This window comes from Orcinus orca, chromosome 2 (assembly GCF_937001465.1).
Source record: "Orcinus orca chromosome 2, mOrcOrc1.1, whole genome shotgun sequence".
Taxonomy (NCBI): Eukaryota; Metazoa; Chordata; class Mammalia; order Artiodactyla; family Delphinidae; genus Orcinus; species Orcinus orca.
In genome coordinates this window covers 58,102,061-58,117,566 of record NC_064560.1, presented here as the reverse complement: position 1 = coordinate 58,117,566, position 15,506 = coordinate 58,102,061, and the positions used below count along the sequence as shown (strand labels likewise).

General features: G+C 47.2%; 1 protein-coding gene across 6 annotated transcripts in view; it reads right to left on the bottom strand.

Annotated features, from left to right (window-relative positions):
- CEMIP (cell migration inducing hyaluronidase 1) overlaps positions 1-15,506 on the bottom strand; it is a 162,791-nt gene that overhangs the window by 144,879 nt on the left and 2,406 nt on the right. For 2 of the 6 annotated variants that reach the window (XM_049704969.1, XM_049704976.1), the window contains exons 2-3: positions 15,042-15,256; positions 14,253-14,459 (exon numbers count right to left, since the gene is read on the bottom strand). The exons of 2 other annotated variants lie outside the window; for them this stretch is intronic. The gene's annotated coding sequence lies outside the window, so the exon portion shown is untranslated. The remainder of the gene's footprint in view (positions 1-14,252; positions 14,460-15,041; positions 15,257-15,506) is intronic. 2 more of the 6 variants (XM_049704982.1, XM_049704986.1) reach the window with 2 other exon arrangements.

The window sequence follows — 15,506 nt, the reverse complement described above, 5'->3', positions numbered from 1 at the left end:
GGGAAAACTAAGTTAGAATCTGTCTTTGCACCACGAACTGAAATAAATTCCACGCAGGTCAAGGAGCTTAAAAATCAATCCACAGGACCACCAGAAGACTCTAGAATTGTACACTGACGGAAGAAATCCAGAAGGAGATGATCAACAGATTGGACGACACGAAAAGATTTTACAAAATCACCCAAAAGGAACCGTTCTCTGGACATCTCTCACTCCAAACCTTCATCTCTCGCCCCATTTGGCTTTGTCCAAACACTCCCGCCGTATTGAACTGCTGGTAGCTCCTTTCATGAAACACACTGTCTGATCTCCCTGTGTCCAAAGGGCCCTTCTCTGACTGACGGACAGATTCTCACTATGTCGTAGGGTTCAAATCAAGCATTAAGTCCTCCAGGAATAATGGAGTCCTCTCACTTTTCTGCCCCCTCTGTGCCTTGCACGAACACAGAATGTCTTACTGTTCTCCTTTATTCACAGGACCACCCCACCTTGAATTGTAAGGTAGGGGAATGAATTATGGTGTTTTGTACGCTCCATGTCTGGTGTAGAGTGGTTGATTAATAAGTGTTTGCTGAGTAAACTGGCTAAGCAAATGCAATATCTCCTGGTTTTATTGATTCACCTGGCACTGACTCAAAGCTTCAAGGGCGCTGGTATCTGTTTCGATAAAAGTCAGACTGATAAAAGCACTGCTGACTTATCACCCATGTAAGTGGGACACGGAGCACGTACCACAAGTCCTGTGATAAGAGCATTTCATCCAGAGTACCTTTAGCCTGCTCATTCATCTCCTGGCAGCCTCCTGTTGAGTACAACTTTGGGTTTCAAGTTCTCAATCAGAGCCATCCAAGACGAAAAATGGACCCACTGAGGGTACACGTTAGTGACACCGAATTTCGCCGCAGATCTTGTCCATTTGCAAAGCACTCTGTGGTCCAAGCGTAATCAGCGAAGAGAAGCTAACCCAAATCTCTGTTGAAAATCCTTGCTAAGGTCTGTTTCAAGGTGTTTTAAAAGTGTGGTGGGGGGGGAGAAAAAGCATCTCTTTATGGAAATACTTTCTGATACAAACTGTGTATAACTGCAATAATAAATTGCAAAATGGAACAGAAGCAATTTCATACCTTACTCTCAGAGATAATCATTAAACATTCCATAGCATTTAAAGGTCACTGATTTTTTGAAAGCAATGAATAACCCCTATTGAAAAGATGCAAGGTTTCTTGCTTGGTCATGCCCCTTGGCGTCGCGAATGTGTATCTCCAACCCAAACCTTCTCCGGTCTTCCCAGCACCCACCCAGGTACTCAGCCCCCAGACCTGGAAGTTTCCCTAGACACCTCCCTTTCCCTCACCCTATGTCCAAACCACCATCCCGTTCCGCCCACCTTGTCTCCTAAACACCAGCGGGATCCACCCGCAGCTCTCTCTCCACCGCCATCTCACCATCTCTGCGCCCCTTGCCCAGCACCAGAGCCTCCTCTGTGTTCTTCCTGCTTTTGCCAACCGCTGCCCACCCCGCAACACACACCGCCACCCCCTACCCACAGGAAGTCATCTGAGAGCAGCCAGAGGGCCCTTTTGAAAAACAAGTATCAGACAATGTAACTCCCTTGCCTAAAACCATTGAATGACTCCATCGCATTTAAACGAAGTTCACAGTCTTGAACGTGCTTTGAAGGATGCTGCAACGACCTTCCCTCTGCCCCACTCCCCTCCCCTACCTTCCACTCCAGTCTTGCCTTGCCCCTCTCCTTCCCTGCCCCAGGCAGACTGGGCCTCTCTCAGGTCTCATCCCAGGGCCTCGATGCACTCCTGCTGCCTGAGGCATTCCTGCCCCACTCTCGGTCTATCTAAACCTCCACAGCATCCTCCTCGGCTCTGCCTAAATGTTGCTCTTTCAAAGAGACTCTCCTCCCACCCTCCAACTCCTTCCATTCCCCCCTCCACCACCCAGCTCCCCAGATGCCCTGACTGTTTTCCCTCCTGGTACCTTTTTTTTTTTTTTGCGGTACGCGGGCCTCTCACTGTTGTGGCCTCTCCCGTTGCGGAGCACAGGCTCCGGACGCGCAGGCTCAGCAGCCATGGCTCACGGGCCCAGCCGCTCCGCGGCATGTGGGATCCTCCCACACTGGGGCATGAACCCGCATCCCCTGCATCGGCAGGCGGACCCTCAACCACTGCGCCACCAGGGAAGCCCCTCCTGGTACCTTTTAACTTCGCTTCGTATCACCAACCATGGTTTGAAATCACATACGCATGCGCATTTCCTTATAAGTCTCTCTAAACCACTCTCTCTCTAAACCTTCAATACAGTGGCCACCTGAGGCTAACGAGCACTTCAAACACACCTGGTCCCAACAGCGATGCGCTATAAGTGTAAAATCGCACCGGTTTCAAAGACTTGGTATGAAGAGAAGACTGTAAACTACCTTGATACTTTCTATATTGATTAGCCATGGAAATGAGGACAGTTTGGATGTGTTGGGATAAAGTATGGTATTAATTTCACCTGTTTCTTTGGACTTTGTGTTGATGGAGCTGCTAGAAAAATTAGAATTCCACATGTGGCTCACCTTACACATTTGTTTTTAGGACAGCACTGCTCTAGACTGCAATCTCCACGAAGGCAGAACTCGGCCCATTTTGTTCACTGCCGCATCCCCCAGGGCCTAATACAGCATCTGGAATTGTATGAGCTGATTCCAGTGAATTGCTAAGTGCATGAAGAAACTAGTGAATGAATCCAGGTAAGCAAAGAAGAAACTTGTGGTTGAAAAGACAGTCCTATGGATATAGTTACGGCAAGTCTGTAAACTTGCTCTTACTTTGTGTCAGGTAATAAGGGGGAGAAATTTCTGATTAGGAACTGTTTGGAACAACAAGGTAGGACCCCCTCTTAAAAGCGAAGTAGAGCTAATAGACCATCAGTGGTTAAACCAGAGAAAAATCACCAATAGCAGAAAAGCAGAGAGAAACTTCTGAGGGGTCTCTGACCCCTGGTTAGACCATTGCTCAAATCCCCCAAGCCAGGAACCCACTTGGCAACATTTTGTCCCCAAAATAAAATGATAAAGATTATAAAGATAACTTGACAAAAGCCTTCTGCTCAAATTCAAAGGTAATACCTGTGTTCATAAAACTGTAATTAGTACCAATTAAGGATCTGGGGGCAGAGGGGCCCAATTACACTCAGTCTTTGTTTTTTATTCTCATCCACTAATCAATATTGAGCCCAGAATTTCCCCAACACGTGCTCCCCGGCATGTGAGTCTCACCAAGTCCTCTATGGAGAACGCTCTCGGGAAGTGCTGGGTAGGCCACTCCCCTCCTGGAGATCCACGCTGCACAGTGGTTTATAAAGGCTTTGAGAGGACCTTTGAGAATAAAAACTGGTCGACTTTTTTGTTTTTAACTGGCTTATAGTTACTTTACAATGTTGTGTTAGTTTCTGCTGTACAGCAAAGTGAATCAGCTATACATGTATATCTCCTCCTTTTTGGATTTCTTTCCCATTTAGGTCACCACAGAGCACTGAGCAGAGTTCCCTGTGCTCTACAGTAGGTTCTCATTAGTTATCTATTTTATACGTAGTAGCGTAATATGTCAATCCCAATCTCCCAATTCATCCCACGCCCCTTCCCCCCTTGGTATCCATACGTTTGTTCTCTACCTCTGTATCTCTATTTCTGTTTTGCAAATAAGTTCATGTGTACTGTTTTTCTAGATTCCACATATAAGCAATATTATATATTTGTTTTTCTCTTTCTGACTTACTTCACTCTGTATGACAATCTCTAGGTCCATCCACATCACACCAGTCAGAATGGCCATCATCAAAAAATCTACAAACAATAAATGCTGGAGAGGGTGTGGAGAAAAGGGAACCCCCCTGCACTGTTGGTGGGAATGTAAACTGGTGTAGCCACAATGGAGAACAGTATGGAGGTTCCTTAAAAAACTAAAAATAGGGACTTCCCTGGTGGCGCAGTGGTTAAGAATCCACCTGCCAATTCAGAAGACATGGGTTCGAGCCCTGGTCCAGGAAGATCCCACATGCCACGGAGCAACTAAGCCCGTGTGCCACAACTACTGAGCCCGTGTGCCACAACTACTGAAGCCTGCGCACCTAGAGCCCGTGCTCCGCAACAAGAGAAACCACTGCAGCGAGAAGCCCACGCACCACAATGAAGAGTGGCCCCCGCTCACCACAACTAGAGAAAGCCTGCGTGCAGCAACGAAGACCCAACACAGCCAAAAATTAATTAATTAATTAATTTTTAAAAATAACTAAAAATAGAGCTACCATATGACCCAGCAATCCCACTCCTGGGCATATATCCAGAGAAAACCATAATTCAAAAAGATACATGCACCCAGTGTTCACTGCAGCACTATTTACAATAGCCAGGACATGGAAGCAACCTAAATGTCCATCAACAGAGGAATGGATAAAGAAGATGTACATACATACAATGGAATATTACTCAGCCGTAAAAAGAATGAAATAATGCCATTTGCAGCAACACGGAAATGGATCTAGGGATTATCATACTAAGCGAAGTAAGTCAGAAAGAAAAAGACAAATACCATATGTCACTTATACGTGGAATCTAAAATACAACACAAGTGAACATATCTACAAAACAGAAACAGACTCAAAGACATAGAACAGACTAGTGGTCGCCAAGAGGGAGGAGGGGAGGGGAGGGAAGTACTGGGAGTTTGGGATTAGCAGATCCAAACTATTATATATAGGATGGATAAACAACAAGGTCCTACTGTATAGCACAGGGAACTATTCAACATCCTGTGATAAACCATAATGAAAAAAATATGAAAAAGAATATATGTATATGTGTAACCGTCACTTTGCTGTCCAGCAGAAATTAACACAACATTGTAAACAACTATAGTTCAATAAAATTTTTAAACATTTTTAAAAAATTAAACTATCATTCATTCACTTATGGTTACCAAAGGGGAAAGAGGCGGGAGGGATAAATTAGGAGTTTGGGATTAACAGATATATACTACGATATATAAAATAAACAACAAGGACCTACTATATACCACAGGGAACTATATTCAATATCTTATAATAACCTATAATGGAAAAGAATCTGAAAAAGAATATAAATATAAGTGACACTTTGCTGTACACCTGAAACTAACACAACATTGTAAATCAACTATACATCAATAAAATTTTTTTAAATTTATTTAAAATGTCATTCATTCATACATGTGTGTTAAGGACCAGCTCAGTTCTGGAGAGGCAGTGGTGAGCCAGGAGGACCCAGTCCCCTGTCCCCACGGATGCTGAACTTGGCACACAATCTTTTCCTCCGCACTCGACCTCTGGAGCGCATGCCTGGGCCATTCAGAGGGTGGCTGCAGGACTGGATACTTCCCCGAGTTTACCGAAGTCCGAACGTTTGAAAATGCCCCCAGAAGTTCCAGCACTGCCCTCTCCACTTAAAATGTCTACTAATTCAATCAAGTCTGTTGACAAAGGGAAGAGAAATGCCACTCCATATACCTCGTATGTACCAGGTCACAACTCTAAGAAGTCTGCCATGTATTATTTCACTATTATTTGCCATGGATTATTCTCAGAATAATACACACTCATCCCATTTTAGAGGGTGAATAAACAACGAAGGCACCCAGAGGTGAAGTAACTTGTCCAAGGTCACAAAGCTCATCAGTGGCGGAGGCACAGTTAGGTCTGCAAGGCTCCAAAGCTCATGCCCCTTTTCAGCTCGTGACACCATCCCTAACATCCTCTAATCAAGGAAAATATAAGCTAAAGAGCTTGAAAACACGAGGAGGAAAGAATATAAAAAACAGTTAATTCTGTAGTCAGCAAAATCTAAAGGAGTCTTTTCTGAAATACTTCCTTCATATTTCTCTCTGTTCATCTGATTAGAACCATCTTGGAGATATTGATGATCTGAATCTAAACTAATATGTTTCTGTCAGAGGGCAGAGCCCCAGACCTCATGACCCCTCTCTCCTCTGGTCATTCGATGGGCCCTCTTAGATTTGCTGTAGGACGAAATACAGTCCTGGGTACAGGAGCAACGCTAAGAGAATATCTGTGGATGGGTTTGGTTCACTGAAATCACCTGAATGTTTAATTGCAGCTACAGGGCAGGAAAGAGATGAAGGTTGGAAGGTCACCCTGGCACCTCTGCAGGCCAGACAGCATTCAGAGTATCTGTTTCATCCAGTTTAAGCTGGACTATTTGAACTGGACTACCATCTTTCACAGTGACTGCTCTCTCCTTCCTCAAGGTGGGCCTCCCGTGAAAATTCTGTCCCTTTCGCCCACATTCCTTCCACCACTTCTGCTGCAGGTCAGTCAAACAAAGCAGTTAGGAATTTGCCCAAGAATTTGTGAAGAATTACGAAGGTGCTTACAAAAAAGTCAGCACAAAGGCCACGGGATGAAGACTAGAACACTCTGACCCCACAGTGAGACTGGATACAGAAAGCAGGGAGGCATCAGCCTGGAGGAATAATCCCGAAGACTCCTGAGTCTCAGAGCATTTTTCTCAAAGGCTTGGAGCTCTACCTGCAGAAGGACCAGCCCTCACGTTGGCACGGTCTCGGGCCACGAGATCCCTGAAATATTTCCAACTTAATGTTCTCCCTCTTGTCCGGGCACCAATAATTCACTGTAGGCAGTGCAGTTTCCTTATTGCCTTTGCTGGGCCCTAGGAGCTACATTCTCGAGTGAGAACTGGCATTCTGGAATGGACTTCCTGCCAAGACCACCCTTAGGACTGAGGAACACAAGCCCAACCCAAGCCACCTGCCACCAGGAACAACGGTCTAATGTCCAACTATTGACGACACCCCTTCCCCTCGTCAAAGCCACTTACATGAAAGGCCGAACGCCCTGACTCAGCCTTGAAGGACCATCACCACCTGCCCCCACTTTTACAGTCTCATTGACAGGGAACTCCTAGACCTTCCCCCACATATCTGCTTTCTAGATTCTCTAAATTTAGTTAAGGCTCTTCCTGCCTTCCTAACCCTCCCTTCTCTGGCCAGCAAACTGGACACTCCTTCAAGGCCCCCTCAGAACTTCCCTGGCTGTCCGGTGGTTAAGACTGCACTTCCACTGCAGGGGGAGCGGGTTCGATCCCTGGTCGGGGAGCTAGGATCCTGCATGCTGCACGGTGCGGCCAAAAATAAAAGAAAAACATTTTTTTAATTAAAAAAAAGGGCCCAATCAAAAAACAGTTCCCCATGATGCCTTGTCTCTTTCCCCAGCAGTTATTTCTCATCCATCTGTAGTGCTTCCACATTGTCCACCCCTGCCTTACAGCACAGACTGTAGGTACCTGAACGCCTGTCTGTCCATCTCCTCAACTGGGAGCTTCTCCATGGCAGGGAGATGCCACGGAGTCATTTCTGAATCCCAGGAAGAACTGGCGAATCAACAAGTGTGTCTGGGTTGCCATTATTCTCAAACTGCTTTATCATGAATTACGATATTCCCCTCAACGTGCTTTCTCCAAGTTTAAGAATCAGGGAACATGAGTCATTATTCAGAGCATGGGTTTCTGGACTCACACAGACCTGCGTCAACTCCATGACATCCAGGCAAGTGACCTCAGGTGGATCTCGCAGAGACTCCTCCACCTGAGGCCTTGCCTTGCCTCAAAGCTGTCAGGAGGATTAACTGAGGTGATGTATGTAAAGTTCTCTGCCCGGTGCCTGAACTTATAAGCGCTCAAGAAGCACTGGATACGAATAAACATGATGGGAATAACCACAGGGCCACCAGAGTACAGAGCTCCGAGAAGGTGATTGGCAGGCTCAGGGTTCATTCAGTTCCCAGAGCAGAATACACAAGACTCAGCGTCAACTCTATTCCACCGAGAAAGCACATGCTTGTGGGGGGGGGGGGGCGCGGGGGACGCGGGTTGGGACTCAGAGGCAGGACTCATGCATTTGTACATTTAATTCACATTTGAGTTCCTGCTATATGCTAGTCCTTGGGAATAGAACAGAACATAAAAGAGTCTCTGCCTCTGAGCCCTGAATGAAGAGATGACTGTCTTATCCCGGGAGCGGCTGAGATGGGAGCCAGCCCCGTGCTCCAACACTGAGGGGAAACCCTCGCCTTGCCCCACGTTTCCCAGAAAGTCCACCAAAGGGCCCTGTGTGAAGCGGACATTCCCCATTCAAAGTGCGACTCTACCCCTCTCTGTTCCCCTTGACCTTGGAGAGGTGATGTCCTCAAGCAACCTCAGCAGAGCAGAAGCTCAAGTTCATACTTATTAGGCAAGATTCAGCAGAAGCATCATCTTTTTTCCACGTTAAAAATAGCTTCTTGTTTAAAGTAACTGTATGTGGGGAATGTTTAAAGGAAAAATGAACTTCACTACCTGGTCATTCTCAGAAAATCGTGGGATATGTTTATATCTTACCATTTGTAACAACATTGCCCAACGATTTTAAAACTGCAAACAGATTTCAGCTCAGCCACCTGGAAAGCTCAAGTGTATGCAGAGCCCACAGTTAGGTGGCCAAAGGAAACTCCCAGCTTCTTCAAAGCTGTGAACCAAATCGATACCACCGAGATTGCTGTGCCTTCTTATTTTTACAAAATCACTTACGTGAGAAGAAATCCTTGCATGTGAGAGTTCCGAAACCCAAATCCCACAACTGCTTTCTCTTTTGTTACCAGGTACTGAATTAAGAAATCTGGTAAACTCAATTTCTTCTGAAGAAGTCACAGACATGGTGACACATCCGGCCAGCATAACTGGCAAAACATTCTACAAGGGAACGCCACAATTCCTTCCCTCTCCAAAAAGGAAGTTAAGGAACGGAGAAGGGAAAATACCGCCTTCAGATCACATGGACGTCAAAGAGGACCCACGTACGTCTCTTCTCCACTTGCCCTAAGACTTCTACACCCCCAGTTCAGATCAACAGGTAGGCTAAGAGCTGGAGGCGCCTTTAGCATCCCCAAAGTTTGTTTGTGTGTCTCTGGCACCAATACCTGCATCAGAAAATATCAGAACAGAAGCAGCACTGACGGTAAGGACTTTGACCTCCCAACAGGAAGGAGCCCTAGAGGGGGTCGGTCGGGAGAAGGGTGAGAACTCAGTCATCACTATAGCTAATATTGTAATGCAACAGTTAACAAACTGAAATTAATGCAAAAAAATCTATCGCGGATCAAATATCGAAATGTTAAATAAAGACAGAACCAGTATTACTGATTTTTCTTTTTACCTCTAGTACCTACATTTGCTTGTGTCTCATAAAAGGCTATAGAATCGACCAGCCACAAGCCCGGGGCTCAGCTGTGAGCACCCATTGGGTAGAGCCTGGGGACGGCTGTGGGAAGGAGAGAGAAAGGACCCAAGCACACTCATGGCTTAGCAATGTTGGGCAAATAACAACCTTTTGCTGAGTAACATGGAAATAGATCTGAAACATATGGATTAAATTCCTCCCAAAATAAACACAATTTTTAAAGGAAAGGAAAAGTACTTAGCCACTATGTTTGAGGTTTTCCTGAACCCAAACCTTTGGAAAATTAGCATACGAGCGAATTACTCAGGGGCTGTAACACAGTCAGCTTTGAAACAGGCTCGTCATAAACCACCAGTTTGTTTTTAAAACGAAAAACTTTAACAGTTTGCCTAAATCTGCTCCCCGGCTCAATCCTTTTGAGGTTCATTGTCGTTGTTCTTTACAGGAAGGAGAACAGTTTGGCATGCCCGCCCTCCCCTGGGAGGCTCTGGAGACCCAACAATCTGGGGCACTCGAGGAGACCAAGCTGGGAATAACGGTCCGCACCACTCAGCACGGACAAGAGCCGTGGAAAGAAGGCACCCGGCTGAGTGATGCATTGGACTAAGAGCTAGACAGACCCCCAAGATGTCATCCTGCACCAGCTCTGTACCCTTGGGCATCAGTGTACTCACTGCCCACATGCAGGTACCACTGCCCCCTCAGGGGAGTGGAGGGAAGGAGGGCATGCAGCGTGGTGAGAGCCGGGCAGCAGCCTCTGCATCCAAGTGGACAGCTCAGGCTCATCACTGGCCACCCATCAGACAGTCCTGTGGGACCTCGGGAACCAGTGTCTTTGGTCACCCGTCCCAGCCTAAGTCCCGCCCTAGGAAGCAAGGGGAAGCTGAATCCCCACGGTTTGGGAGTCAAGGCCATAGTTCCGGGTGTTCCCGTTTCCAAGGCAATGGGGGCCGATCCCAAGACCTCTGGACACGAGGCCACCTGGATACGGAGGCTGCTGATCGCCAGCTCTCCGGCCTTCCCGGACGCTGCCCAGTTCCATGTGTTGTTGGTCTGGCAGCAGAACAAGCCCCAGACAACTACAGATGCCCGTCCTGGAGGGAACCCTCGTTTGCCCCTTCCCTCCATCAGGGTTCCTCACATACCCAGTGGAGCTCTCCAGACCGAACATACCTTACTTTCATCACCTTACATCAGTCATATGATGATGTTTTTGGAGCTGGCTCTGTGAACAGAGGGAGCTCTTCAGATCCCTTTCTGAAGGCTGGCGGCACCCATCAGTGAGGGGTGGGGCTCTCTTTGGGCGTTGTCCCATTTAGAGTATCAATTTCCTCCTTTAAGAGAGCTTTGGAAGATGCCCACGGGAGCTCCAGCTCGAACTGAAACCTTCCGCCTCACCCCGGGCCAGTGGAACTTTTCCATTCTTATATTTCTGGCTTACAGTCCCTTTTCAAAACTCACTCTTGGCTGCATCAATGAAAAGGGATGCAAGATCCTGGGTAGAATTTGTTGAGTCTTATACCCTAGAAATATGCTTTTTTTTCCTTGCCAGCTTTTAGAGACTCTGAAAAGCCTCGTAAGATTAGAAAAGATTGAGTAACAAAGTTGAAAATAAAAAGCCCATCTCTGCAAGAAGCTCACAGCTCCACTGTCCTCCTCCGGTGGTCCTCTACGGCTGGAGTTTTTTCTGAAACAGCACCTGCCACGTTTCCTTCCCCACCCATACCCCATATACCCCATGTTCGTTAGAGTGTCACACTGGATAATTCTGGTTTCTTTTCATTGAAAATTGTTGACTCAACAACCAGCAAGACGTCTAGAATGTGAAGAAGACTTGGCAAGACAGACCACGATAAGACCAAGATAACACTCTTAATGTTACTGCCAAGAGCAAAAGGAGAGGCTCCAGGACAGAGGTTTCCAAACTGTGTTCCTTGGAACCCATAGAGCTCCGTGGACTCCCTTGAGGACCTCAAGACGAAAACCAAACCCCTACTCCCAGCCGCAGTCACATTTCCTCTGGTTTGTACATTAGGATTTAGTAAGATTTTATGGAAAAAATATGGTTAAATTAATTTTAAACCACTGGCCCAAGAAACAAAAGGCCCCAGAGACCTACAGCTGCCCGGAAGGACTCTCTCTCTCTTTGGTCAGGTGTGGCCCAAGGTCTGGGCAGTTCAGGTACAGGGCTTTGTGCAACTGAGGGGTCGCAGGAAGTGAAAGGTTTAAGCCTGTCTATGCTTCTGGATCTTTCCCCATGGCCCCCTCTCTGTGTAGAATGCCTTCTGAACTCCACTCCCCACGTTGGTTTCACCAGAAAAATCCCTGTAAACGGCTAATCCTTCTAGACGCACCTCTTCTCATGCCCCTTCTCAGGGAAGCTTCCTGGGATGTCCCCTGGCTTTGCCTTCCCCCGGCAGGCCCCCTGCCCACCACACCTCCTGACCCATCTGTCCTCGCCTCGGTCACACTGCCTGGCAACTGCTGACACTGATGTCTGCTCCCCCCGTGGGACTGTTAGCTCTGGAGGACAGAGACCATTTATTCAGCTCTGTCTCCCCAGTGGCTAACACAGGGCCTGCCCCGTAGAAGAAGCTCAAAACCTTGTACTCAATTTCTTCCCTGCTTCCAGATGCGGCAGTGGGTGACTCAGTGCGACTGCACCCTTGCATCTTGGGCTGCAGGGGGCATCGCTGATTACCAGCTCATCCCCACAGGAAGGCTACAGGGAGGGCAGCTGAGGAAGACAATTGAGCCTTGAATTTCATTTTCAGGTTCCAAAAAAAAAAAGTTGTGATCTTTAGAGTCAAGTGAAGTTGTTTAAATGTAAACAGGCATTCTCAGTGTCTGGAACCAGAGTGAGATGAAATTCCCCAAGTGATCTCTTAATACCACCAAAATTACATTCAAATGCCTCTGCCAGGCAAAGATAAATTACCATTTGCACAATGGTCTTGCACTTAAAAGTAACTCGGTCCAGAGAGCTTTGGAAAATTTATTATGACCAGGAAAAGGGGAAACTCAAAGGGGTTCAAGATATTTAGTCTACTGATAAGACAGCTTAGGAGTGACAATAATTATCCCCAAGAATTTGAAGGGTCGTTAGAAGGTCATTAGGAGGACACAGGCCAGCTGGGCCCCATCTACTCGGACATCAGAAATGGACTTAAATTATACCAAAAAGAGTTGAGTTGGCATCACAGAAGGTCAGCAGTGATGTAAGCCCTGGCGACCCAAAGGGAGCTCCACAGACCAGCAGCATCACCTGGGAGCTTGTGAGAAATGCAGATGCTCAGGCTCCACCCCAGATCGACCTGATCAGAACTTGCATTTTAACAAGCGCCCCTGTGATCTGTTTGCCTATGAAAGTCTGAGAAGTCCTGCCCACTGTACTTTCCTCAGTCCCATGGGCTGGGTCCATGCCTTATAGCCAGAAAGTCTCAGGCCAACAGCATGAACTCCTGACCCCAGAAAAGGTCCCCAGCTTCCTGGGGAAGTCTGCAGCCCTCCTGCCCCCTCCTCCAGTGATGTCTAGAAACAGGAGAGGCAGAAGTCTGGCACAGATAGTTCACATGCCGGAAGGACCAGTTTCTAGACGTGCCTTCCCTGTAACACAAAATGCCTCGTGGCTAAGCTCTTTTATGGACAGCTGAGGGAAAGAAACACACAGGGTTTTCAAAAGCAGTTGTCTGGTCAAAGCACTTTAAACCTGAGTTCGATCTATCATGTGGCTGTCCTCGCAGAAGATTCAAAGATAATGCCTCAGCAATATCCCCATGCAAGGAGCCAGGCTGTCCGGAGCTAGAGGGAGGAAACCTGTTCTGAGTAAGCGCCAGCGGGGGAGGCCGGCTGCCTGTGCGCCCCACGCACCCTCCCCTACCGAAGGCTCCCACACCTGCAGGGGGTGGGAAGGGAAGGATAGATTCGGATGTCTGGAACCGAGCTGAGCCTAGAGAGGGGCCCTGGAAAATAACAGGAGCAGGGGAGAGCAGCAGGTCCTCTCCCTCCGGGTGGGGGAGTGTGCTTCCCGGCACCGAGGGAACTGAGCAGAAAGCAAATGTATATTTGATGACATTTCTCTGCGTGCAGCCTCTCTTCTGAAGAGCCAGGTTTGAAGGAAGCCTCGCATCAAAGCAGACAGGAAAAAGAAGGATAGGGAACCTACCAGAGAGACTAGGATGGCCCCTGGAAGTGCAGATAATGAGAGTCACTATGAGAGGCACCGGAGCCCTAGCCAATTTAACGAAATATCCACATGCCAGGCCTTTGGGAAAGGAGGCTCAGGGCCCAGCTATCAGCTGGCGAAACAATAAAAGGGAACTCGGTACTGAGAAGTCTCCTTCCGACCCATTACCATCCTAAACTCCTACTAACCTAACCAGATAGGAGAGTAAGGATGCGATCCTCCCCTGTTCCCTGTTCAGAGGAAACTGAATCGCCTCCACGTAATGATAAAAGCCAAGCAAAAGGAGACAACTGATGCATTACTCGGATGAGATGATCCATCTGGGCATCTGCCGTCGTGTGGAATGAGAGACGTAGCCTAGATTGATCACAGATATAGGCTCTTGTGAATGCAACCCATAAGCACAACTTTGTTCCTTTTAGGAACCCAACACACATGCTTGTATTTCTCTTTTGATTTATAACTACAAGTGCAAAATGTTTTTATCCTATCAAATTGTGCTCCTCTGCCAATACCACAGAAGGTACTAAAAGGGGGTCACTTAAGCGGCGGGCTTCAAAGGAGGCTGAGAGTAACTGAATTCACCCCTGTCATCCCGCCGGCCTTCCCCACTGAATGCCACTCTTGCCATTTGATCCGTCCGTCCCAGACACACAGACACTGCTGCAACAGGCAGAATGCCACACGATCTGTGAAGAGCCCCTTTCTGCCTCTCACACCAGTCCCTCCCCTCTCTGGCCCCTATACTCCAAAAGTGTTCTGTAGTTCAATAGTTTTCCTACCAGAAAGTCTTGTGTGCTGGAAACCGGAACTGCATGGGAGTCCAGAGAAGAGAACCGGGACTTAAAGGTCAGCCAGGGCCCATGTCCTCCTGTTCCGTTCACATTACCGGGTAGACAAAAGTCACAGAAAGATTCTCAGCATCTGTGGACTGCATCCTTCAGTTCCACTCCTTTCAGATGGAGGGAGCTAAGATTACTTCTGATCTACTAAAGAAAAAAAATATAGAAAATCTAAGAGCCCCAGAACGTGAAACTGGCAGAAACACACACACACAGACACGCACACATACACACATACATTTTGTGGGGGGAAAAAAAGTCTAACTGTAAGATTGGACCCACTACAACTCCATTATCCAAACTTCTGTGGTGTGTCACACATTAGGGATTTCTACCAGACAGACCCCCGAAGGTGGAGCTGGAGGAAATTTTCAGATCTATCTGAGAACAAATAAGTGGCAATGCAGCAGGCAGAGCGAGTGCATGCCTTGGTCAGGGTCTCACAGCCAAGCAAGGCTCAAGCACAGGGGAATGCGCTTCCTGCCCGGTAACGACCACTCAGGGGTTTCCTAGCCCAGGTGCTGCCCTAGTGCAGCAACCCCTCACTTCACCCTGCAGGAATCCAGAAATGGGGCTGTGGACGCCAATCTCCATCAGTACCCGAGGGAACTTCACCTTCAAGAGGACAAAAAGGCCCCTCGGAAGATCCTGCATTCTTTTGAGAGAAGAATCAGGAAGAATCGATCATTTCAACCAGAGGGCTGTGATAAGATTTTGAAAATTACTTACTTTATCTTTTCTCCAGGTGATACAGGTGGGAAAACCAGGCAACTGATTTGTTTCATGCAAAAATTCTTCCATTTCTCTTTGGTGAACAAGTTTTGTTTGTTTTGGTTTGGTTTGGTTTGTTTGCATTGTGATCAACTTCAGCACTTTCATCAAGTCCATCAACAAGTTCTCGAACATGAATATGAAGTGGAGCTGGAGTCCCCATCAAACAATGACTAGGTTAGGAAAGAGAATAGAGGGCTGGAGAACGTAAGTCAAAAGCAGTGCACAACCGTCTTTAAAATATCCCTACAATCGCTACCATTTCAAGAGATTTCTCTGTGCTCAGCACCGGTATACGTGCTTTACACGGTGCTACTTAATTCTCATCAGCAACTCTGCAAGGTAGATTGTGTTGTCCCCAGTTTACAGATGGGGAAACAGACACAGAACTTAAGTGACTTTCGAGAAGTCACACATGCTGCT